Source organism: Pituophis catenifer, unplaced genomic scaffold, assembly GCF_029215685.1.
Source record: "Pituophis catenifer annectens isolate HBS135680 unplaced genomic scaffold, rPitCat1.0.hap2 SCAF_12, whole genome shotgun sequence".
Classification (NCBI taxonomy): Eukaryota; Metazoa; Chordata; class Lepidosauria; order Squamata; family Colubridae; genus Pituophis; species Pituophis catenifer.
Window position 1 is genome coordinate 218480 of NW_027256892.1, and position 26357 is coordinate 244836.

The window sequence follows — 26357 nt, forward strand, 5'->3', positions numbered from 1 at the left end:
GAGTTTTGGGATGAAATTCCATGTCTAAAAATGGTGTTGCTTCCACTTTTTAAAAATTGAGCCTTTTTGGTGCCTGGGGAAGAAAACGCGTGACTCCGCGGTCAGAAAAAATGCTGCCCAGGAACCAAAATGTTTTTTGAAGCCAATTTTTTTTTTGAAGCCACATGCAAAAACGGACACCAGGATGAGTTTGGGGATGAAATTCCATGTCTAAAAATGGTGTTGCTTCCACTTTTTAAAAATCGAGCCTTTTTGGTCCCTGGGGAAGAAAACGCGTGACTCCACGGTCAGGAAAAATGCTGCCCAGGAACCAAAATGTTTTTTGAAGCCAATTTTTTTTTTGAAGCCAAATGCAAAAACGGACACCAGGATGAGTTTTGGGATGAAATTCCATGTCTAAAAATGGTGTTGCTTCCACTTTTTAAAAATCGAGCCTTTTTGGTGCCTGGGGAAGAAAACGCGTGACTCCGCGGTCAGAAAAAATGCTGCCCAGGAACCAAAATGTTTTTTGAAGCCAATTTTTTTTTTGAAGCCACATACAAAAACGGACACCAGGATGAGTTTGGGGATGAAATTCCATGTCTAAAAATGGTGTTGCTTCCACTTTTTAAAAATTGAGCCTTTTTGGTGCCTGGGGAACAAAACGCGTGACTCCGCGGTCAGAAAAAATGCTGCCCAGGAACCAAAATGTTTTTTGAAGCCAATTTTTTTTTTTGAAGCCACATGCAAAAACGGACACCAGGATGAGTTTGGGGATGAAATTCCATGTCTAAAAATGGTGTTGCTTCCACTTTTTAAAAATTGAGCCTTTTTGGTGCCTGGGGAACAAAACGCGTGACTCCGCGGTCAGAAAAAATGCTGCCCAGGAACCAAAATGTTTTTTGAAGCCAATTTTTTTTTTTGAAGCCACATGCAAAAACGGACACCAGGATGAGTTTGGGGATGAAATTCCATGTCTAAAAATGGTGTTGCTTCCACTTTTTAAAAATTGAGCCTTTTTGGTGCCTGGGGAAGAAAACGCGTGACTCCGCGGTCAGAAAAAATGCTGCCCAGGAACCAAAATGTTTTTTGAAGCCAATTTTTTTTTTTGAAGCCAAATGCAAAAACGGACACCAGGATGAGTTTTGGGATGAAATTCCATGTCTAAAAATGGTGTTGCTTCCACTTTTTAAAAATTGAGCCTTTTTGGTGCCTGGGGAAGAAAACGCGTGACTCCGCGGTCAGAAAAAATGCTGCCCAGGAACCAAAATGTTTTTTGAAGCCAATTTTTTTTTTGAAGCCACATGCAAAAACGGACACCAGGATGAGTTTGGGGATGAAATTCCATGTCTAAAAATGGTGTTGCTTCCACTTTTTAAAAATCGAGCCTTTTTGGTGCCTGGGGAAGAAAACGCGTGACTCCACGGTCAGGAAAAATGCTGCCCAGGAACCAAAATGTTTTTTGAAGCCAATTTTTTTTTTGAAGCCAAATGCAAAAACGGACACCAGGATGAGTTTCGGGATGAAATTCCATGTCTAAAAATGGTGTTGCTTCCACTTTTTAAAAATCGAGCCTTTTTGGTGCCTGGGGAAGAAAACGCGTGACTCCGCGGTCAGGAAAAATGCTGCCCAGGAACCAAAATGTTTTTTGAAGCCAATTTTTTTTTTTTGAAGCCAAATGCAAAAACGGACACCAGGATGAGTTTTGGGATGAAATTCCATGTCTAAAAATGGTGTTGCTTCCACTTTTTAAAAATCGAGCCTTTTTGGTGCCTGGGGAAGAAAACGCGTGACTCCGCGGTCAGAAAAAATGCTGCCCAGGAACCAAAATGTTTTTTGAAGCCAATTTTTTTTTTGAAGCCACATGCAAAAACGAACACCAGAATGAGTTTGGGGATGAAATTCCATGTCTAAAAATGGTGTTGCTTCCACTTTTTAAAAATCGAGCCTTTTTGGTGCCTGGGGAAGAAAACGCGTGACTCCGCGGTCAGAAAAAATGCTGCCCAGGAACCAAAATGTTTTTTGAAGCCAATTTTTTTTTTGAAGCCACATACAAAAACGGACACCAGGATGAGTTTGGGGATGAAATTCCATGTCTAAAAATGGTGTTGCTTCCACTTTTTAAAAATTGAGCCTTTTTGGTGCCTGGGGAAGAAAACGTGTGACTCCGCGGTCAGAAAAAATGCTGCCCAGGAACCAAAATGTTTTTTGAAGCCAATTTTTTTTTTTGAAGCCACATGCAAAAACGGACACCAGGATGAGTTTGGGGATAAAATTCCATGTCTAAAAATGGTGTTGCTTCCACTTTTTAAAAATTGAGCCTTTTTGGTGCCTGGGGAAGAAAACGCGTGACTCCGCGGTCAGAAAAAATGCTGCCCAGGAACCAAAATGTTTTTTGAAGCCAAATTTTTTTTTTTTAAGCCAAATGCAAAAACGGACACCAGGATGAGTTTCGGGATGAAATTCCATGTCTAAAAATGGTGTTGCTTCCACTTTTTAAAAATCGAGCCTTTTTGGTGCCTGGGGAAGAAAACGCGTGACTCCGCGGTCAGGAAAAATGCTGCCCAGGAACCAAAATGTTTTTTGAAGCCAATTTTTTTTTTTGAAGCCAAATGCAAAAACGGACACCAGGATGAGTTTTGGGATGAAATTCCATGTCTAAAAATGGTGTTGCTTCCACTTTTTAAAAATTGAGCCTTTTTGGTGCCTGGGGAAGAAAACGCGTGACTCCGCGGTCAGAAAAAATGCTGCCCAGGAACCAAAATGTTTTTGGAAGCCAATTTTTTTTTTGAAGCAACATGCAAAAACGGACACCAGGATGAGTTTGGGGATGAAATTCCATGTCTAAAAATGGTGTTGCTTCCACTTTTTATAAATCGAGCCTTTTTGGTGCCTGGGGAAGAAAACGCGTGACTCCACGGTCAGGAAAAATGCTGCCCAGGAACCAAAATGTTTTTTGAAGCCAATTTTTTTTTTGAAGCCAAATGCAAAAACGGACACCAGGATGAGTTTCGGGATGAAATTCCATGTCTAAAAATGGTGTTGCTTCCACTTTTTAAAAATCGAGCCTTTTTGGTGCCTGGGGAAGAAAACGCGTGACTCCGCGGTCAGGAAAAATGCTGCCCAGGAACCAAAATGTTTTTTGAAGCCATTTTTTTTTTTGAAGCCAAATGCAAAAACGGACACCAGGATGAGTTTTGGGATGAAATTCCATGTCTAAAAATGGTGTTGCTTCCACTTTTCAAAAATCGAGCCTTTTTGGTGCCTGGGGAACAAAACGCGTTACTCCGCGGTCAGAAAAAATGCTGCCCAGGAACCAAAATGTTTTTTGAAGCCAAATTTTTTTTTTGAAGCCAAATGCAAAAACGGACACCAGGATGAGTTTGGGGATGAAATTCCATGTCTAAAAATGGTGTTGCTTCCACTTTTTAAAAATCGAGCCTTTTTGGTGCCTGGGGAAGAAAACGCGTGACTCCGCGGTCAGAAAAAATGCTGCCCAGGAAACAAAATGTTTTTTGAAGCCAATTATTTTTTTTGAAGCCAAATGCAAAAACGTACACCAGGATGAGTTTCGGGATGAAATTCCATGTCTAAAAATGGTGTTGCTTCCACTTTTTAAAAATCGAGCCTTTTTGGTGCCTGGGGAAGAAAACGCGTGACTCCACGGTCAGGAAAAATGCTGCCCAGGAACCAAAATGTTTTTTGAAGCCAATTTTTTTTTTGAAGCCAAATGCAAAAACGGACACCAGGATGAGTTTCGGGATGAAATTCCATGTCTAAAAATGGTGTTGCTTCCACTTTTTAAAAATCGAGCCTTTTTGGTGCCTGGGGAAGAAAACGCGTGACTCCGCGGTCAGGAAAAATGCTGCCCAGGAACCAAAATGTTTTTTGAAGCCAATTTTTTTTTTTTGAAGCCAAATGCAAAAACGGACACCAGGATGAGTTTTGGGATGAAATTCCATGTCTAAAAATGGTGTTGCTTCCACTTTTTAAAAATCGAGCCTTTTTGGTGCCTGGGGAACAAAACGCGTTACTCCGCGGTCAGAAAAAATGCTGCCCAGGAACCAAAATGTTTTTTGAAGCCAAATTTTTTTTTGAAGCCAAATGCAAAAACGGACACCAGGATGAGTTTGGGGATGAAATTCCATGTCTAAAAATGGTGTTGCTTCCACTTTTTAAAAATCGAGCCTTTTTGGTGCCTGGGGAAGAAAACGCGTGACTCCGCGGTCAGAAAAAATGCTGCCCAGGAAACAAAATGTTTTTTGAAGCCAATTATTTTTTTTGAAGCCAAATGCAAAAACGGACACCAGGATGAGTTTTGGGATGAAATTCCAATGTCTAAAAATGCTGTTGCTTCCACTTTTTAAAAATTGAGCCTTTTTGGTGCCTGGGGAAGAAAACGCGTGACTCCGCGGTCAGAAAAAATGCTGCCCAGGAACCAAAATGTTTTTTGAAGCCAATTTTTTTTTTGAAGCCACATGCAAAAACGGACACCAGGATGAGTTTGGGGATGAAATTCCATGTCTAAAAATGGTGTTGCTTCCACTTTTTAAAAATCGAGCCTTTTTGGTGCCTGGGGAAGAAAACGCGTGACTCCACGGTCAGGAAAAATGCTGCCCAGGAACCAAAATGTTTTTTGAAGCCAATTTTTTTTTGAAGCCAAATGCAAAAACGGACACCAGGATGAGTTTCGGGATGAAATTCCATGTCTAAAAATGGTGTTGCTTCCACTTTTTAAAAATCGAGCCTTTTTGGTGCCTGGGGAAGAAAACGCGTGACTCCGCGGTCAGGAAAAATGCTGCCCAGGAACCAAAATGTTTTTTGAAGCCAATTTTTTTTTTTGAAGCCAAATGCAAAAACGGACACCAGGATGAGTTTTGGGATGAAATTCCATGTCTAAAAATGGTGTTGCTTCCACTTTTTAAAAATCGAGCCTTTTTGGTGCCTGGGGAAGAAAACGCGTGACTGCGCGGTCAGAAAAAATGCTGCCCAGGAACCAAAATGTTTTTTGAAGCCAATTTTTTTTTTTGAAGCCACATGCAAAAACGAACACCAGAATGAGTTTGGGGATGAAATTCCATGTCTAAAAATGGTGTTGCTTCCACTTTTTAAAAATCGAGCCTTTTTGGTGCCTGGGGAAGAAAACGCGTGACTCCGCGGTCAGAAAAAATGCTGCCCAGGAACCAAAATGTTTTTTGAAGCCAAATTTTTTTTTTTTTAAGCCAAATGCAAAAACGGACACCAGGATGAGTTTGGGGATGAAATTCCATGTCTAAAAATGGTGTTGCTTCCACTTTTTAAAAATCGAGCCTTTTTGGTGCCTGGGGAAGAAAACACGTGACTCCGCGGTCAGGAAAAATGCTGCCCAGGAACCAAAATGTTTTTTGAAGCCAATTTTTTTTTTTGAAGCCAAATGCAAAAACGGACACCAGGATGAGTTTTGGGATGAAATTCCATGTCTAAAAATGGTGTTGCTTCCACTTTTTAAAAATTGAGCCTTTTTGGTGCCTGGGGAAGAAAACGCGTGACTCCGCGGTCAGAAAAAATGCTGCCCAGGAACCAAAATGTTTTTTGAAGCCAATTTTTTTTTTGAAGCCACATGCAAAAACGGACACCAGGATGAGTTTGGGGATGAAATTCCATGTCTAAAAATGGTGTTGCTTCCACTTTTTAAAAATCGAGCCTTTTTGGTGCCTGGGGAAGAAAACGCGTGACTCCGCGGTCAGAAAAAATGCTGCCCAGGAAACAAAATGTTTTTTGAAGCCAATTATTTTTTTTGAAGCCAAATGCAAAAACGGACACCAGGATGAGTTTTGGGATGAAATTCCATGTCTAAAAATGCTGTTGCTTCCACTTTTTAAAAATTGAGCCTTTTTGGTGCCTGGGGAAGAAAACGCGTGACTCCGCGGTCAGAAAAAATGCTGCCCAGGAACCAAAATGTTTTTTGAAGCCAATTTTTTTTTTGAAGCCACATGCAAAAACGGACACCAGGATGAGTTTGGGGATGAAATTCCATGTCTAAAAATGGTGTTGCTTCCACTTTTTAAAAATCGAGCCTTTTTGGTGCCTGGGGAAGAAAACGCGTGACTCCACGGTCAGGAAAAATGCTGCCCAGGAACCAAAATGTTTTTTGAAGCCAATTTTTTTTTGAAGCCAAATGCAAAAACGGACACCAGGATGAGTTTCGGGATGAAATTCCATGTCTAAAAATGGTGTTGCTTCCACTTTTTAAAAATCGAGCCTTTTTGGTGCCTGGGGAAGAAAACGCGTGACTCCGCGGTCAGGAAAAATGCTGCCCAGGAACCAAAATGTTTTTTGAAGCCAATTTTTTTTTTTGAAGCCAAATGCAAAAACGGACACCAGGATGAGTTTTGGGATGAAATTCCATGTCTAAAAATGGTGTTGCTTCCACTTTTTAAAAATTGAGCCTTTTTGGTGCCTGGGGAAGAAAACGCGTGACTCCGCGGTCAGAAAAAATGCTGCCCAGGAACCAAAATGTTTTTTGAAGCCAATTTTTTTTTTGAAGCCACATGCAAAAACGGACACCAGGATGAGTTTGGGGATGAAATTCCATGTCTAAAAATGGTGTTGCTTCCACTTTTTAAAAATCGAGCCTTTTTGGTGCCTGGGGAAGAAAACGCGTGACTCCACGGTCAGGAAAAATGCTGCCCAGGAACCAAAATGTTTTTTGAAGCCAATTTTTTTTTTGAAGCCAAATGCAAAAACGGACACCAGGATGAGTTTCGGGATGAAATTCCATGTCTAAAAATGGTGTTGCTTCCACTTTTTAAAAATCGAGCCTTTTTGGTGCCTGGGGAAGAAAACGCGTGACTCCGCGGTCAGGAAAAATGCTGCCCAGGAACCAAAATGTTTTTTGAAGCCATTTTTTTTTTTTGAAGCCAAATGCAAAAACGGACACCAGGATGAGTTTTGGGATGAAATTCCATGTCTAAAAATGGTGTTGCTTCCACTTTTCAAAAATCGAGCCTTTTTGGTGCCTGGGGAACAAAACGCGTTACTCCGCGGTCAGAAAAAATGCTGCCCAGGAACCAAAATGTTTTTTGAAGCCAAATTTTTTTTTTGAAGCCAAATGCAAAAACGGACACCAGGATGAGTTTGGGGATGAAATTCCATGTCTAAAAATGGTGTTGCTTCCACTTTTTAAAAATCGAGCCTTTTTGGTGCCTGGGGAAGAAAACGCGTGACTCTGCGGTCAGAAAAAATGCTGCCCAGGAAACAAAATGTTTTTTGAAGCCAATTATTTTTTTTGAAGCCAAATGCAAAAACGTACACCAGGATGAGTTTCGGGATGAAATTCCATGTCTAAAAATGGTGTTGCTTCCACTTTTTAAAAATCGAGCCTTTTTGGTGCCTGGGGAAGAAAACGCGTGACTCCACGGTCAGGAAAAATGCTGCCCAGGAACCAAAATGTTTTTTGAAGCCAATTTTTTTTTTGAAGCCAAATGCAAAAACGGACACCAGGATGAGTTTCGGGATGAAATTCCATGTCTAAAAATGGTGTTGCTTCCACTTTTTAAAAATCGAGCCTTTTTGGTGCCTGGGGAAGAAAACGCGTGACTCCGCGGTCAGGAAAAATGCTGCCCAGGAACCAAAATGTTTTTTGAAGCCAATTTTTTTTTTGAAGCCAAATGCAAAAACGGACACCAGGATGAGTTTTGGGATGAAATTCCATGTCTAAAAATGGTGTTGCTTCCACTTTTTAAAAATCGAGCCTTTTTGGTGCCTGGGGAACAAAACGCGTTACTCCGCGGTCAGAAAAAATGCTGCCCAGGAACCAAAATGTTTTTTGAAGCCAAATTTTTTTTTTGAAGCCAAATGCAAAAACGGACACCAGGATGAGTTTGGGGATGAAATTCCATGTCTAAAAATGGTGTTGCTTCCACTTTTTAAAAATCGAGCCTTTTTGGTGCCTGGGGAAGAAAACGCGTGACTCCGCGGTCAGAAAAAATGCTGCCCAGGAAACAAAATGTTTTTTGAAGCCAATTATTTTTTTTGAAGCCAAATGCAAAAACGTACACCAGGATGAGTTTCGGGATGAAATTCCATGTCTAAAAATGATGTTGCTTCCACTTTTTAAAAATCGAGCCTTTTTGGTGCCTGGGGAAGAAAACGCGTGACTCCGTGGTCAGAAAAAATGCTGCCCAGGAAACAAAATGTTTTTTGAAGCCAATTTTTTTTTTGAAGCCAAATGCAAAAACGTACATCAGGATGAGTTTCGGGATGAAATTCCATGTCTAAAAATGGTGTTGCTTCCACTTTTCAAAAATCGAGCCTTTTTGGTGCCTGGGGAAGAAAACGCGTGACTCCGCGGTCAGAAAAAATGCTGCCCAGGAACCAAAATGTTTTTTGAAGCCAAATTTTTTTTTTGAAGCCAAATGCAAAAACGTACACCAGGATGAGTTTCGGGATGAAATTCCATGTCTAAAAATGGTGTTGCTTCCACTTTTTAAAAATCGAGCCTTTTTGGTGCCTGGGGAAGAAAACGCGTGACTCCGCGGTCAGAAAAAATGCTGCCCAGGAAACAAAATGTTTTTTGAAGCCAACTATTTTTTTTGAAGCCAAATGCAAAAACGGACACCAGGATGAGTTTGGGGATGAAATTCCATGTCTAAAAATGGTGTTGCTTCCACTTTTTAAAAATCGAGCCTTTTTGGTGCCTGGGGAAGAAAACGCGTGACTCCGCGGTCAGAAAAAATGCTGCCCAGGAAACAAAATGTTTTTTGAAGCCAATTATTTTTTTTGAAGCCAAATGCAAAAACGTACACCAGGATGAGTTTCGGGATGAAATTCCATGTCTAAAAATGGTGTTGCTTCCACTTTTTAAAAATCGAGCCTTTTTGGTGCCTGGGGAAGAAAACGCGTGACTCCGCGGTCAGAAAAAATGCTGCCCAGGAACCAAAATGTTTTTTGAAGCCAATTTTTTTTTTTGAAGCCACATGCAAAAACGGACACCAGGATGAGTTTCGGGATGAAATTCCATGTCTAAAAATGGTGTTGCTTCCACTTTTTAAAAATTGAGCCTTTTTGGTGCCTGGGGAACAAAACGCGTTACTCCGCGGTCAGAAAAAATGCTGCCCAGGAACCAAAATGTTTTTTGAAGCCAAATTTTTTTTTTGAAGCCAAATGCAAAAACGGACACCAGGATGAGTTTGGGGATGAAATTCCATGTCTAAAAATGGTGTTGCTTCCACTTTTTAAAAATCGAGCCTTTTTGGTGCCTGGGGAAGAAAACGCGTGACTCCGCGGTCAGAAAAAATGCTGCCCAGGAAACAAAATGTTTTTTGAAGCCAATTATTTTTTTTGAAGCCAAATGCAAAAACGTACACCAGGATGAGTTTCGGGATGAAATTCCATGTCTAAAAATGGTGTTGCTTCCACTTTTTAAAAATCGAGCCTTTTTGGTGCCTGGGGAAGAAAACGCGTGACTCCACGGTCAGGAAAAATGCTGCCCAGGAACCAAAATGTTTTTTGAAGCCAATTTTTTTTTTTGAAGCCAAATGCAAAAACGGACACCAGGATGAGTTTTGGGATGAAATTCCATGTCTAAAAATGGTGTTGCTTCCACTTTTTAAAAATTGAGCCTTTTTGGTGCCTGGGGAAGAAAACGCGTGACTCCGCGGTCAGAAAAAATGCTGCCCAGGAACCAAAATGTTTTTGGAAGCCAATTTTTTTTTTGAAGCAACATGCAAAAACGGACACCAGGATGAGTTTGGGGATGAAATTCCATGTCTAAAAATGGTGTTGCTTCCACTTTTTAAAAATCGAGCCTTTTTGGTGCCTGGGGAAGAAAACGCGTGACTCCACGGTCAGGAAAAATGCTGCCCAGGAACCAAAATGTTTTTTGAAGCCAATTTTTTTTTTGAAGCCAAATGCAAAAACGGACACCAGGATGAGTTTCGGGATGAAATTCCATGTCTAAAAATGGTGTTGCTTCCACTTTTTAAAAATCGAGCCTTTTTGGTGCCTGGGGAAGAAAACGCGTGACTCCGCGGTCAGGAAAAATGCTGCCCAGGAACCAAAATGTTTTTTGAAGCCATTTTTTTTTTTGAAGCCAAATGCAAAAACGGACACCAGGATGAGTTTTGGGATGAAATTCCATGTCTAAAAATGGTGTTGCTTCCACTTTTCAAAAATCGAGCCTTTTTGGTGCCTGGGGAACAAAACGCGTTACTCCGCGGTCAGAAAAAATGCTGCCCAGGAACCAAAATGTTTTTTGAAGCCAAATTTTTTTTTTGAAGCCAAATGCAAAAACGGACACCAGGATGAGTTTGGGGATGAAATTCCATGTCTAAAAATGGTGTTGCTTCCACTTTTTAAAAATCGAGCCTTTTTGGTGCCTGGGGAAGAAAACGCGTGACTCCGCGGTCAGAAAAAATGCTGCCCAGGAAACAAAATGTTTTTTGAAGCCAATTTTTTTTTTTGAAGCCACATGCAAAAACGGACACCAGGATGAGTTTTGGGATGAAATTCCATGTCTAAAAATGCTGTTGCTTCCACTTTTTAAAAATTGAGCCTTTTTGGTGCCTGGGGAAGAAAACGCGTGACTCCGCGGTCAGAAAAAATGCTGCCCAGGAACCAAAATGTTTTTTGAAGCCAATTTTTTTTTTGAAGCCACATGCAAAAACGGACACCAGGATGAGTTTGGGGATGAAATTCCATGTCTAAAAATGGTGTTGCTTCCACTTTTTAAAAATCGAGCCTTTTTGGTGCCTGGGGAAGAAAACGCGTGACTCCACGGTCAGGAAAAATGCTGCCCAGGAACCAAAATGTTTTTTGAAGCCAATTTTTTTTTTTTGAAGCCAAATGCAAAAACGGACACCAGGATGAGTTTTGGGATGAAATTCCATGTCTAAAAATGGTGTTGCTTCCACTTTTTAAAAATCGAGCCTTTTTGGTGCCTGGGGAAGAAAACGCGTGACTCCGCGGTCAGAAAAAATGCTGCCCAGGAACCAAAATGTTTTTTGAAGCCAATTTTTTTTTTTGAAGCCACATGCAAAAACGAACACCAGAATGAGTTTGGGGATGAAATTCCATGTCTAAAAATGGTGTTGCTTCCACTTTTTAAAAATCGAGCCTTTTTGGTGCCTGGGGAAGAAAACGCGTGACTCCGCGGTCAGAAAAAATGCTGCCCAGGAACCAAAATGTTTTTTGAAGCCAAATTTTTTTTTTTTTAAGCTAAATGCAAAAACGGACACCAGGATGAGTTTGGGGATGAAATTCCATGTCTAAAAATGGTGTTGCTTCCACTTTTTAAAAATCGAGCCTTTTTGGTGCCTGGGGAAGAAAACGCGTGACTCCGCGGTCAGGAAAAATGCTGCCCAGGAACCAAAATGTTTTTTGAAGCCAATTTTTTTTTTTGAAGCCAAATGAAAAACGGACACCAGGATGAGTTTTGGGATGAAATTCCATGTCTAAAAATGGTGTTGCTTCCACTTTTTAAAAATCGAGCCCTTTTGGTGCCTGGGGAAGAAAACGCGTGACTCCGCGGTCAGGAAAAATGCTGCCCAGGAACCAAAATGTTTTTTGAAGCCATTTTTTTTTTTGAAGCCAAATGCAAAAACGGACACCAGGATGAGTTTTGGGATGAAATTCCATGTCTAAAAATGGTGTTGCTTCCACTTTTCAAAAATCGAGCCTTTTTGGTGCCTGGGGAACAAAACGCGTTACTCCGCGGTCAGAAAAAATGCTGCCCAGGAACCAAAATGTTTTTTGAAGCCAAATTTTTTTTTTGAAGCCAAATGCAAAAACGGACACCAGGATGAGTTTGGGGATGAAATTCCATGTCTAAAAATGGTGTTGCTTCCACTTTTTAAAAATCGAGCCTTTTTGGTGCCTGGGGAAGAAAACGCGTGACTCCGCGGTCAGAAAAAATGCTGCCCAGGAAACAAAATGTTTTTTGAAGCCAATTATTTTTTTTGAAGCCAAATGCAAAAACGGACACCAGGATGAGTTTTGGGATGAAATTCCATGTCTAAAAATGCTGTTGCTTCCACTTTTTAAAAATTGAGCCTTTTTGGTGCCTGGGGAAGAAAACGCGTGACTCCGCGGTCAGAAAAAATGCTGCCCAGGAACCAAAATGTTTTTTGAAGCCAATTTTTTTTTTGAAGCCACATGCAAAAACGGACACCAGGATGAGTTTGGGGATGAAATTCCATGTCTAAAAATGGTGTTGCTTCCACTTTTTAAAAATCGAGCCTTTTTGGTGCCTGGGGAAGAAAACGCGTGACTCCACGGTCAGGAAAAATGCTGCCCAGGAACCAAAATGTTTTTTGAAGCCAATTTTTTTTTTTTGAAGCCAAATGCAAAAACGGACACCAGGATGAGTTTTGGGATGAAATTCCATGTCTAAAAATGGTGTTGCTTCCACTTTTTAAAAATCGAGCCTTTTTGGTGCCTGGGGAAGAAAACGCGTGACTCCGCGGTCAGAAAAAATGCTGCCCAGGAACCAAAATGTTTTTTGAAGCCAATTTTTTTTTTTGAAGCCACATGCAAAAACGAACACCAGAATGAGTTTGGGGATGAAATTCCATGTCTAAAAATGGTGTTGCTTCCACTTTTTAAAAATCGAGCCTTTTTGGTGCCTGGGGAAGAAAACGCGTGACTCCGCGGTCAGAAAAAATGCTGCCCAGGAACCAAAATGTTTTTTGAAGCCAAATTTTTTTTTTTTAAGCTAAATGCAAAAACGGACACCAGGATGAGTTTGGGGATGAAATTCCATGTCTAAAAATGGTGTTGCTTCCACTTTTTAAAAATCGAGCCTTTTTGGTGCCTGGGGAAGAAAACGCGTGACTCCGCGGTCAGGAAAAATGCTGCCCAGGAACCAAAATGTTTTTTGAAGCCAATTTTTTTTTTTGAAGCCAAATGAAAAACGGACACCAGGATGAGTTTTGGGATGAAATTCCATGTCTAAAAATGGTGTTGCTTCCACTTTTTAAAAATTGAGCCTTTTTGGTGCCTGGGGAAGAAAACGCGTGACTCCGCGGTCAGAAAAAATGCTGCCCAGGAACCAAAATGTTTTTTGAAGCCAATTTTTTTTTTGAAGCCACATGCAAAAACGGACACCAGGATGAGTTTGGGGATGAAATTCCATGTCTAAAAATGGTGTTGCTTCCACTTTTTAAAAATCGAGCCTTTTTGGTGCCTGGGGAAGAAAACGCGTGACTCCACGGTCAGGAAAAATGCTGCCCAGGAACCAAAATGTTTTTTGAAGCCAATTTTTTTTTTGAAGCCAAATGCAAAAACGGACACCAGGATGAGTTTCGGGATGAAATTCCATGTCTAAAAATGGTGTTGCTTCCACTTTTTAAAAATCTAGCCTTTTTGGTGCCTGGGTAAGAAAACGCGTGACTCCGCGGTCAGGAAAAATGCTGCCCAGGAACCAAAATGTTTTTTGAAGCCATTTTTTTTTTTTGAAGCCAAATGCAAAAACGGACACCAGGATGAGTTTTGGGATGAAATTCCATGTCTAAAAATGGTGTTGCTTCCACTTTTCAAAAATCGAGCCTTTTTGGTGCCTGGGGAACAAAACGCGTTACTCCGCGGTCAGAAAAAATGCTGCCCAGGAACCAAAATGTTTTTTGAAGCCAAATTTTTTTTTTGAAGCCAAATGCAAAAACGGACACCAGGATGAGTTTGGGGATGAAATTCCATGTCTAAAAATGGTGTTGCTTCCACTTTTTAAAAATCGAGCCTTTTTGGTGCCTGGGGAAGAAAACGCGTGACTCCGCGGTCAGAAAAAATGCTGCCCAGGAAACAAAATGTTTTTTGAAGCCAATTATTTTTTTTGAAGCCAAATGCAAAAACGTACACCAGGATGAGTTTCGGGATGAAATTCCATGTCTAAAAATGGTGTTGCTTCCACTTTTTAAAAATCGAGCCTTTTTGGTGCCTGGGGAAGAAAACGCGTGACTCCACGGTCAGGAAAAATGCTGCCCAGGAACCAAAATGTTTTTTGAAGCCAATTTTTTTTTTGAAGCCAAATGCAAAAACGGACACCAGGATGAGTTTCGGGATGAAATTCCATGTCTAAAAATGGTGTTGCTTCCACTTTTTAAAAATCGAGCCTTTTTGGTGCCTGGGGAAGAAAACGCGTGACTCCGCGGTCAGGAAAAATGCTGCCCAGGAACCAAAATGTTTTTTGAAGCCAATTTTTTTTTTTGAAGCCAAATGCAAAAACGGACACCAGGATGAGTTTTGGGATGAAATTCCATGTCTAAAAATGGTGTTGCTTCCACTTTTTAAAAATCGAGCCTTTTTGGTGCCTGGGGAACAAAACGCGTTACTCCGCGGTCAGAAAAAATGCTGCCCAGGAACCAAAATGTTTTTTGAAGCCAAATTTTTTTTTTGAAGCCAAATGCAAAAACGGACACCAGGATGAGTTTGGGGATGAAATTCCATGTCTAAAAATGGTGTTGCTTCCACTTTTTAAAAATCGAGCCTTTTTGGTGCCTGGGGAAGAAAACGCGTGACTCCGCGGTCAGAAAAAATGCTGCCCAGGAAACAAAATGTTTTTTGAAGCCAATTATTTTTTTTGAAGCCAAATGCAAAAACGTACACCAGGATGAGTTTCGGGATGAAATTCCATGTCTAAAAATGGTGTTGCTTCCACTTTTTAAAAATCGAGCCTTTTTGGTGCCTGGGGAAGAAAACGCGTGACTCCGTGGTCAGAAAAAATGCTGCCCAGGAAACAAAATGTTTTTTGAAGCCAATTTTTTTTTTTGAAGCCAAATGCAAAAACGTACACCAGGATGAGTTTCGGGATGAAATTCCATGTCTAAAAATGGTGTTGCTTCCACTTTTCAAAAATCGAGCCTTTTTGGTGCCTGGGGAAGAAAACGCGTGACTCCGCAGTCAGAAACAATGCTGCCCAGGAACCAAATTTGTTTTTTGAAGCCAAATTTTTTTTTTGAAGCCAAATGCAAAAACGTACACCAGGATGAGTTTCGGGATGAAATTCCATGTCTAAAAATGGTGTTGCTTCCACTTTTTAAAAATCGAGCCTTTTTGGTGCCTGGGGAAGAAAACGCGTGACTCCGCGGTCAGAAAAAATGCTGCCCAGGAACCAAAATGTTTTTTGAAGCCAACTATTTTTTTTGAAGCCAAATGCAAAAACGGACACCAGGATGAGTTTGGGGATGAAATTCCATGTCTAAAAATGGTGTTGCTTCCACTTTTTAAAAATCGAGCCTTTTTGGTGCCTGGGGAAGAAAACGCGTGACTCCGCGGTCAGAAAAAATGCTGCCCAGGAAACAAAATGTTTTTTGAAGCCAATTATTTTTTTTGAAGCCAAATGCAAAAACGTACACCAGGATGAGTTTCGGGATGAAATTCCATGTCTAAAAATGGTGTTGCTTCCACTTTTTAAAAATCGAGCCTTTTTGGTGCCTGGGTAAGAAAACGCGTGACTCCGCGGTCAGGAAAAATGCTGCCCAGGAACCAAAATGTTTTTTGAAGCCATTTTTTTTTTTTGAAGCCAAATGCAAAAACGGACACCAGGATGAGTTTTGGGATGAAATTCCATGTCTAAAAATGGTGTTGCTTCCACTTTTCAAAAATCGAGCCTTTTTGGTGCCTGGGGAACAAAACGCGTTACTCCGCGGTCAGAAAAAATGCTGCCCAGGAACCAAAATGTTTTTTGAAGCCAAATTTTTTTTTTGAAGCCAAATGCAAAAACGGACACCAGGATGAGTTTGGGGATGAAATTCCATGTCTAAAAATGGTGTTGCTTCCACTTTTTAAAAATCGAGCCTTTTTGGTGCCTGGGGAAGAAAACGCGTGACTCCGCGGTCAGAAAAAATGCTGCCCAGGAAACAAAATGTTTTTTGAAGCCAATTATTTTTTTTGAAGCCAAATGCAAAAACGTACACCAGGATGAGTTTCGGGATGAAATTCCATGTCTAAAAATGGTGTTGCTTCCACTTTTTAAAAATCGAGCCTTTTTGGTGCCTGGGGAAGAAAACGCGTGACTCCACGGTCAGGAAAAATGCTGCCCAGGAACCAAAATGTTTTTTGAAGCCAATTTTTTTTTTGAAGCCAAATGCAAAAACGGACACCAGGATGAGTTTCGGGATGAAATTCCATGTCTAAAAATGGTGTTGCTTCCACTTTTTAAAAATCGAGCCTTTTTGGTGCCTGGGGAAGAAAACGCGTGACTCCGCGGTCAGGAAAAATGCTGCCCAGGAACCAAAATGTTTTTTGAAGCCAATTTTTTTTTTTGAAGCCAAATGCAAAAACGGACACCAGGATGAGTTTTGGGATGAAATTCCATGTCTAAAAATGGTGTTGCTTCCACTTTTTAAAAATCGAGCCTTTTTGGTGCCTGGGGAACAAAACGCGTTACTCCGCGGTCAGAAAAAATGCTGCCCAGGAACCAAAATGTTTTTTGAAGCCAAATTTTTTTTTTGAAGCCAAATGCAAAAACGGACACCAGGATGAGTTTGGGGATGAAATTCCATGTCTAAAAATGGTGTTGCTTCCACTTTTTAAAAATCGAGCCTTTTTGGTGCCTGGGGAAGAAAACGCGTGACTCCGCGGTCAGAAAAAATGCTGCCCAGGAAACAAAATGTTTTTTGAAGCCAATTATTTTTTTTGAAGCCAAATGCAAAAACGTACACCAGGATGAGTTTCGGGATGAAATTCCATGTCTAAAAATGGTGTTGCTTCCACTTTTTAAAAATCGAGCCTTTTTGGTGCCTGGGGAAGAAAACGCGTGACTCCGTGGTCAGAAAAAATGCTGCCCAGGAAACAAAATGTTTTTTGAAGCCAATTTTTTTTTTTGAAGCCAAATGCAAAAACGTACACCAGGATGAGTTTCGGGATGAAATTCCATGTCTAAAAATGGTGTTGCTTCCACTTTTCAAAAATCGAGCCTTTTTGGTGCCTGGGGAAGAAAACGCGTGACTCCGCAGTCAGAAAAAATGCTGCCCAGGAACCAAAATGTTTTTTGAAGCCAAATTTTTTTTTTGAAGCCAAATGCAAAAACGTACACCAGGATGAGTTTCGGGATGAAATTCCATGTCTAAAAATGGTGTTGCTTCCACTTTTTAAAAATCGAGCCTTTTTGGTGCCTGGGGAACAAAACGCGTTACTCCGCGGTCAGAAAAAATGCTGCCCAGGAACCAAAATGTTTTTTGAAGCCAAATTTTTTTTTTGAAGCCAAATGCAAAAACGGACACCAGGATGAGTTTGGGGATGAAATTCCATGTCTAAAAATGGTGTTGCTTCCACTTTTTAAAAATCGAGCCTTTTTGGTGCCTGGGGAAGAAAACGCGTGACTCCGCGGTCAGAAAAAATGCTGCCCAGGAAACAAAATGTTTTTTGAAGCCAATTATTTTTTTTGAAGCCAAATGCAAAAACGTACACCAGGATGAGTTTCGGGATGAAATTCCATGTCTAAAAATGGTGTTGCTTCCACTTTTTAAAAATCGAGCCTTTTTGGTGCCTGGGGAAGAAAACGCGTGACTCCGTGGTCAGAAAAAATGCTGCCCAGGAAACAAAATGTTTTTTGAAGCCAATTTTTTTTTTTGAAGCCAAATGCAAAAACGTACACCAGGATGAGTTTCGGGATGAAATTCCATGTCTAAAAATGGTGTTGCTTCCACTTTTCAAAAATCGAGCCTTTTTGGTGCCTGGGGAAGAAAACGCGTGACTCCGCAGTCAGAAAAAATGCTGCCCAGGAACCAAAATGTTTTTTGAAGCCAAATTTTTTTTTTGAAGCCAAATGCAAAAACGTACACCAGGATGAGTTTCGGGATGAAATTCCATGTCTAAAAATGGTGTTGCTTCCACTTTTTAAAAATCGAGCCTTTTTGGTGCCTGGGGAAGAAAACGCGTGACTCCGCGGTCAGAAAAAATGCTGCCCAGGAACCAAAATGTTTTTTGAAGCCAACTATTTTTTTTGAAGCCAAATGCAAAAACGGACACCAGGATGAGTTTGGGGATGAAATTCCATGTCTAAAAATGGTGTTGCTTCCACTTTTTAAAAATCGAGCCTTTTTGGTGCCTGGGGAAGAAAACGCGTGACTCCGCGGTCAGAAAAAATGCTGCCCAGGAAACAAAATGTTTTTTGAAGCCAATTATTTTTTTTGAAGCCAAATGCAAAAACGTACACCAGGATGAGTTTCGGGATGAAATTCCATGTCTAAAAATGGTGTTGCTTCCACTTTTTAAAAATCGAGCCTTTTTGGTGCCTGGGGAAGAAAACGCTTGACTCCGCGGTCAGAAAAAATGCTGCCCAGGAACCAAAATGTTTTTTGAAGCCAATTTTTTTTTTGAAGCCAAATGCAAAAACGGACACCAGGATGAGTTTGGGGATGAAATTCCATGTCTAAAAATGGTGTTGCTTCCACTTTTTAAAAATCGAGCCTTTTTGGTGCCTGGGGAAGAAAACGCGTGACTCCGCGGTCAGGAAAAATGCTGCCCAGGAACCAAAATGTTTTTTGAAGCCAATTTTTTTTTTTTGAAGCCACATGCAAAAACGGACACCAGGATGAGTTTGGGGATGAAATTCCATGTCTAAAAATGGTGTTGCTTCCACTTTTTAAAAATTGAGCCTTTTTGGTGCCTGGGGAAGAAAACGCGTGACTCCGCGGTCAGAAAAAATGCTGCCGAGGAACCAAAATGTTTTTTGAAGCCAATTTTTTTTTTGAAGCCACATGCAAAAACGGACACCAGGATGAGTTTCGGGATGAAATTCCATGTCTAAAAATGGTGTTGCTTCCACTTTTTAAAAATCGAGCCTTTTTGGTGCCTGGGGAAGAAAACGCGTGACTCCGCGGTCAGAAAAAATGCTGCCCAGGAACCAAAATGTTTTTTGAAGCCAATTTTTTTTTTTGAAGCCAAATGCAAAAACGGACACCAGGATGATTTTGGGTTGAAATTCCATGTCTAAAAATGGTGTTGCTTCCACTTTTTAAAAATCGAGCCTTTTTGGTGCCTGGGGAAGAAAACGCGTGACTCCGCGGTCAGAAAAAATGCTGCCCAGGAAACAAAATGTTTTTTGAAGCCAATTATTTATTTTGAAGCCAAATGCAAAAACGTACACCAGGATGAGTTTCGGGATGAAATTCCATGTCTAAAAATGGTGTTGCTTCCACTTTTTAAAAATCGAGCCTTTTTGGTGCCTGGGGAAGAAAACGCGTGACTCCGCGGTCAGAAAAAATGGTGCCCAGGAACCAAAATGTTTTTTGAAGCCAATTTTTTTTTTGAAGCCACATGCAAAAACGGACACCAGGATGAGTTTCGGGATGAAATTCCATGTCTAAAAATGGTGTTGCTTCCACTTTTTAAAAATCGAGCCTTTTTGGTGCCTGGGGAAGAAAACGCGTGACTCCGCGGTCAGAAAAAATGCAGCCCAGGAACCAAAATGTTTTTTGAAGCCAATTTTTTTTTTGAAGACACATGCAAAAACGGACACCAGGATGAGTTTGGGGATGAAATTCCATGTCTAAAAATGGTGTTGCTTCCACTTTTTAAAAATCGAGCCTTTTTGGTGCCTGGGGAAGAAAACGCGTGACTCCGCGGTCAGGAAAAATGCTGCCCAGGAACCAAAATGTTTTTTGAAGCCAATTTTTTTTTTTGAAGCCACATGCAAAAACGGACACCAGGATGAGTTTCGGGATGAAATTCCATGTCTAAAAATGGTGTTGCTTCCACTTTTTACAAATCGAGCCTTTTTGGTGCCTGGGGAAGAAAACGCGTGACTCCGCGGTCAGAAAAAATGCTGCCCAGGAACCAAAATGTTTTTTGAAGCCAATTTTTTTTTTTTGAAGCCACATGCAAAAACGGACACCAGGAAGAGTTTGGGGATGAAATTCCATGTCTAAAAATGGTGTTGCTTCCACTTTTTAAAAATTGAGCCTTTTTGGTGCCTGGGGAAGAAAACGCGTGACTCCGCGGTCAGAAAAAATGCTGCCCAGGAACCAAAATGTTTTTTGAAGCCAATTTTTTTTTTTGAAGCCACATGCAAAAACGAACACCAGAATGAGTTTGGGGATGAAATTCCATGTCTAAAAATGGTGTTGCTTCCACTTTTTAAAAATCGAGCCTTTTTGGTGCCTGGGGAAGAAAACGCGTGACTCCGCGGTCAGGAAAAATGCTGCCCAGGAACCAAAATGTTTTTTGAAGCCAATTTTTTTTTTGAAGCCAAATGCAAAAACGGACACCAGGATGAGTTTCGGGATGAAATTCCATGTCTAAAAATGGTGTTGCTTCCACTTTTTAAAAATCGAGCCTTTTTGGTGCCTGGGGAAGAAAACGCGTGACTCCGCGGTCAGAACAAATGCTGCCCAGGAACCAAAATGTTTTTTGAAGCCAATTTTTTTTTTTGAAGCCACATGCAAAAACGAACACCAGAATGAGTTTGGGGATGAAATTCCATGTCTAAAAATGGTGTTGCTTCCACTTTTTAAAAATCGAGCCTTTTTGGTGCCTGGGGAAGAAAACGCGTGACTCCGCGGTCAGAAAAAATGCTGCCCAGGAACCAAAATGTTTTTTGAAGCCAATTTTTTTTTTTGAAGCCACATGCAAAAACGAACACCAGAATGAGTTTGGGGATGAAATTCCATGTCTAAAAATGGTGTTGCTTCCACTTTTTAAAAATCGAGCCTTTTTGGTGCCTGGGGAAGAAAACGCGTGACTCCGCGGTCAGGAAAAATGCTGCCCAGGAACCAAAATGTTTTTTGAAGCCAATTTTTTTTTTGAAGCCAAATGCAAAAACGGACACCAGGATGAGTTTCGGGATGAAATTCCATGTCTAAAAATGGTGTTGCTTCCACTTTTTAAAAATCGAGCCTTTTTGGTGCCTGGGGAAGAAAACGTGTGACTCCGCGGTCAGAAAAAATGCTGCCCAGGAACCAAAATGTTTTTTGAAGCCAATTTTTTTTTTTTGAAGCCACATGCAAAAACGGACACCAGGATGAGTTTGGGGATGAAATTCCATGTCTAAAAATGGTGTTGCTTCCACTTTTTAAAAATTGAGCCTTTTTGGTGCCTGGGGAAGAAAACGCGTGACTCCGCGGTCAGAAAAAATGCTGCCCAGGAACCAAAATGTTTTTTGAAGCCAATTTTTTTTTTTGAAGCCACATGCAAAAACGAACACCAGAATGAGTTTGGGGATGAAATTCCATGTCTAAAAATGGTGTTGCTTCCACTTTTTAAAAATCGAGCCTTTTTGGTGCCTGGGGAAGAAAACGCGTGACTCCGCGGTCAGAAAAAATGCTGCCCAGGAACCAAAATGTTTTTTGAAGCCAATTTTTTTTTTTGAAGCCACATGCAAAAACGGACACCAGGATGAGTTTGGGGATGAAATTCCATGTCTAAAAATGGTGTTGCTTCCACTTTTTAAAAATTGAGCCTTTTTGGTGCCTGGGGAACAAAACTCGTGACTCCGCGGTCAGAAAAAATGCTGCCCAGGAACCAAAATGTTTTTTGAAGCCAATTTTTTTTTTTGAAGCCAAATGCAAAAACGGACACCAGGATGAGTTTTGGGATGAAATTCCATGTCTAAAAATGGTGTTGCTTCCACTTTTTAAAAATTGAGCCTTTTTGGTGCCTGGGGAAGAAAACGCGTGACTCCGCGGTCAGAAAAAATGCTGCCCAGGAACCAAAATGTTTTTTGAAGCCAATTTTTTTTTTGAAGCCACATGCAAAAACGGACACCAGGATGAGTTTGGGGATGAAATTCCATGTCTAAAAATGGTGTTGCTTCCACTTTTTAAAAATCGAGCCTTTTTGGTGCCTGGGGAAGAAAACGCGTGACTCCGCGGTCAGGAAAAATGCTGCCCAGGAACCAAAATGTTTTTTGAAGCCAATTTTTTTTTTGAAGCCAAATGCAAAAACGGACACCAGGATGAGTTTCGGGATGAAATTCCATGTCTAAAAATGGTGTTGCTTCCACTTTTTAAAAATCGAGCCTTTTTGGTGCCTGGGGAAGAAAACGCGTGACTCCGCGGTCAGGAAAAATGCTGCCCAGGAACCAAAATGTTTTTTGAAGCCAATTTTTTTTTTGAAGCCAAATGCAAAAACGGACACCAGGATGAGTTTTGGGATGAAATTCCATGTCTAAAAATGGTGTTGCTTCCACTTTTTAAAAATTGAGCCTTTTTGGTGGCTGGGGAAGAAAACGCGTGACTCCGCGGTCAGGAAAAATGCTGCCCAGGAACCAAAATGTTTTTTGAAGCCAAATTTTTTTTTTTTAAGCCAAATGCAAAAACGGACACCAGGATGAGTTTTGGGATGAAATTCCATGTCTAAAAATGGTGTTGCTTCCACTTTTTAAAAATTGAGCCTTTTTGGTGCCTGGGGAAGAAAACGCGTGACTCCGCGGTCAGAAAAAATGGTGCCCAGGAACCAAAATGTTTTTTGAAGCCAATTTTTTTTTTTGAAGCCACATGCAAAAACGGACACCAGGATGAGTTTTGGGATGAAATTCCATGTCTAAAAATGGTGTTGCTTCCACTTTTTAAAAATTGAGCCTTTTTGGTGCCTGGGGAAGAAAACGCGTGACTCCGCGGTCAGAAAAAATGCTGCCCAGGAACCAAAATGTTTTTTGAAGCCAATTTTTTTTTTGAAGCCACATGCAAAAACGGACACCAGGATGAGTTTGGGGATGAAATTCCATGTCTAAAAATGGTGTTGCTTCCACTTTTTAAAAATCGAGCCTTTTTGGTGCCTGGGGAAGAAAACGCGTGACTCCGCGGTCAGGAAAAATGCTGCCCAGGAACCAAAATGTTTTTTGAAGCCAATTTTTTTTTTGAAGCCAAATGCAAAAACGGACACCAGGATGAGTTTTGGGATGAAATTCCATGTCTAAAAATGGTGTTGCTTCCACTTTTTAAAAATTGAGCCTTTTTGGTGCCTGGGGAAGAAAACGCGTGACTCCGCGGTCAGAAAAAATGGTGCCCAGGAACCAAAATGTTTTTTGAAGCCAATTTTTTTTTTTGAAGCCACATGCAAAAACGGACACCAGGATGAGTTTTGGGATGAAATTCCATGTCTAAAAATGGTGTTGCTTCCACTTTTTAAAAATTGAGCCTTTTTGGTGCCTGGGGAAGAAAACGCGTGACTCCGCGGTCAGAAAAAATGCTGCCCAGGAACCAAAATGTTTTTTGAAGCCAATTTTTTTTTTTGAAGCCACATGCAAAAACGAACACCAGAATGAGTTTGGGGATGAAATTCCATGTCTAAAAATGGTGTTGCTTCCACTTTTTAAAAATCGAGCCTTTTTGGTGCCTGGGGAAGAAAACGCGTGACTCCGCGGTCAGGAAAAATGCTGCCCAGGAACCAAAATGTTTTTTGAAGCCAATTTTTTTTTTGAAGCCAAATGCAAAAACGGACACCAGGATGAGTTTCGGGATGAAATTCCATGTCTAAAAATGGTGTTGCTTCCACTTTTTAAAAATCGAGCCTTTTTGGTGCCTGGGGAAGAAAACGCGTGACTCCGCGGTCAGAACAAATGCTGCCCAGGAACCAAAATGTTTTTTGAAGCCAATTTTTTTTTTTGAAGCCACATGCAAAAACGAACACCAGAATGAGTTTGGGGATGAAATTCCATGTCTAAAAATGGTGTTGCTTCCACTTTTTAAAAATCGAGCCTTTTTGGTGCCTGGGGAAGAAAACGCGTGACTCCGCGGTCAGAAAAAATGCTGCCCAGGAACCAAAATGTTTTTTGAAGCCAATTTTTTTTTTTGAAGCCACATGCAAAAACGAACACCAGAATGAGTTTGGGGATGAAATTCCATGTCTAAAAATGGTGTTGCTTCCACTTTTTAAAAATCGAGCCTTTTTGGTGCCTGGGGAAGAAAACGCGTGACTCCGCGGTCAGGAAAAATGCTGCCCAGGAACCAAAATGTTTTTTGAAGCCAATTTTTTTTTTGAAGCCAAATGCAAAAACGGACACCAGGATGAGTTTCGGGATGAAATTCCATGTCTAAAAATGGTGTTGCTTCCACTTTTTAAAAATCGAGCCTTTTTGGTGCCTGGGGAAGAAAACGTGTGACTCCGCGGTCAGAAAAAATGCTGCCCAGGAACCAAAATGTTTTTTGAAGCCAATTTTTTTTTTTTGAAGCCACATGCAAAAACGGACACCAGGATGAGTTTGGGGATGAAATTCCATGTCTAAAAATGGTGTTGCTTCCACTTTTTAAAAATTGAGCCTTTTTGGTGCCTGGGGAAGAAAACGCGTGACTCCGCGGTCAGAAAAAATGCTGCCCAGGAACCAAAATGTTTTTTGAAGCCAATTTTTTTTTTTGAAGCCACATGCAAAAACGAACACCAGAATGAGTTTGGGGATGAAATTCCATGTCTAAAAATGGTGTTGCTTCCACTTTTTAAAAATCGAGCCTTTTTGGTGCCTGGGGAAGAAAACGCGTGACTCCGCGGTCAGAAAAAATGCTGCCCAGGAACCAAAATGTTTTTTGAAGCCAATTTTTTTTTTTGAAGCCACATGCAAAAACGGACACCAGGATGAGTTTGGGGATGAAATTCCATGTCTAAAAATGGTGTTGCTTCCACTTTTTAAAAATTGAGCCTTTTTGGTGCCTGGGGAACAAAACTCGTGACTCCGCGGTCAGAAAAAATGCTGCCCAGGAACCAAAATGTTTTTTGAAGCCAATTTTTTTTTTTGAAGCCAAATGCAAAAACGGACACCAGGATGAGTTTTGGGATGAAATTCCATGTCTAAAAATGGTGTTGCTTCCACTTTTTAAAAATTGAGCCTTTTTGGTGCCTGGGGAAGAAAACGCGTGACTCCGCGGTCAGAAAAAATGCTGCCCAGGAACCAAAATGTTTTTTGAAGCCAATTTTTTTTTTGAAGCCACATGCAAAAACGGACACCAGGATGAGTTTGGGGATGAAATTCCATGTCTAAAAATGGTGTTGCTTCCACTTTTTAAAAATCGAGCCTTTTTGGTGCCTGGGGAAGAAAACGCGTGACTCCGCGGTCAGGAAAAATGCTGCCCAGGAACCAAAATGTTTTTTGAAGCCAATTTTTTTTTTGAAGCCAAATGCAAAAACGGACACCAGGATGAGTTTCAGGATGAAATTCCATGTCTAAAAATGGTGTTGCTTCCACTTTTTAAAAATCGAGCCTTTTTGGTGCCTGGGGAAGAAAACGCGTGACTCCGCGGTCAGGAAAAATGCTGCCCAGGAACCAAAATGTTTTTTGAAGCCAATTTTTTTTTTGAAGCCAAATGCAAAAACGGACACCAGGATGAGTTTTGGGATGAAATTCCATGTCTAAAAATGGTGTTGCTTCCACTTTTTAAAAATTGAGCCTTTTTGGTGCCTGGGGAAGAAAACGCGTGACTCCGCGGTCAGGAAAAATGCTGCCCAGGAACCAAAATGTTTTTTGAAGCCAAATTTTTTTTTTTTAAGCCAAATGCAAAAACGGACACCAGGATGAGTTTTGGGATGAAATTCCATGTCTAAAAATGGTGTTGCTTCCACTTTTTAAAAATTGAGCCTTTTTGGTGCCTGGGGAAGAAAACGCGTGACTCCGCGGTCAGAAAAAATGGTGCCCAGGAACCAAAATGTTTTTTGAAGCCAATTTTTTTTTTTGAAGCCACATGCAAAAACGGACACCAGGATGAGTTTTGGGATGAAATTCCATGTCTAAAAATGGTGTTGCTTCCACTTTTTAAAAATTGAGCCTTTTTGGTGCCTGGGGAAGAAAACGCGTGACTCCGCGGTCAGAAAAAATGCTGCCCAGGAACCAAAATGTTTTTTGAAGCCAATTTTTTTTTTGAAGCCACATGCAAAAACGGACACCAGGATGAGTTTGGGGATGAAATTCCATGTCTAAAAATGGTGTTGCTTCCACTTTTTAAAAATCGAGCCTTTTTGGTGCCTGGGGAAGAAAACGCGTGACTCCGCGGTCAGGAAAAATGCTGCCCAGGAACCAAAATGTTTTTTGAAGCCAATTTTTTTTTTGAAGCCAAATGCAAAAACGGACACCAGGATGAGTTTTGGGATGAAATTCCATGTCTAAAAATGGTGTTGCTTCCACTTTTTAAAAATTGAGCCTTTTTGGTGCCTGGGGAAGAAAACGCGTGACTCCGCGGTCAGAAAAAATGGTGCCCAGGAACCAAAATGTTTTTTGAAGCCAATTTTTTTTTTTGAAGCCACATGCAAAAACGGACACCAGGATGAGTTTTGGGATGAAATTCCATGTCTAAAAATGGTGTTGCTTCCACTTTTTAAAAATTGAGCCTTTTTGGTGCCTGGGGAAGAAAACGCGTGACTCCGCGGTCAGAAAAAATGCTGCCCAGGAACCAAAATGTTTTTTGAAGCCAATTTTTTTTTTGAAGCCACATGCAAAAACGGACACCAGGATGAGTTTGGGGATGAAATTCCATGTCTAA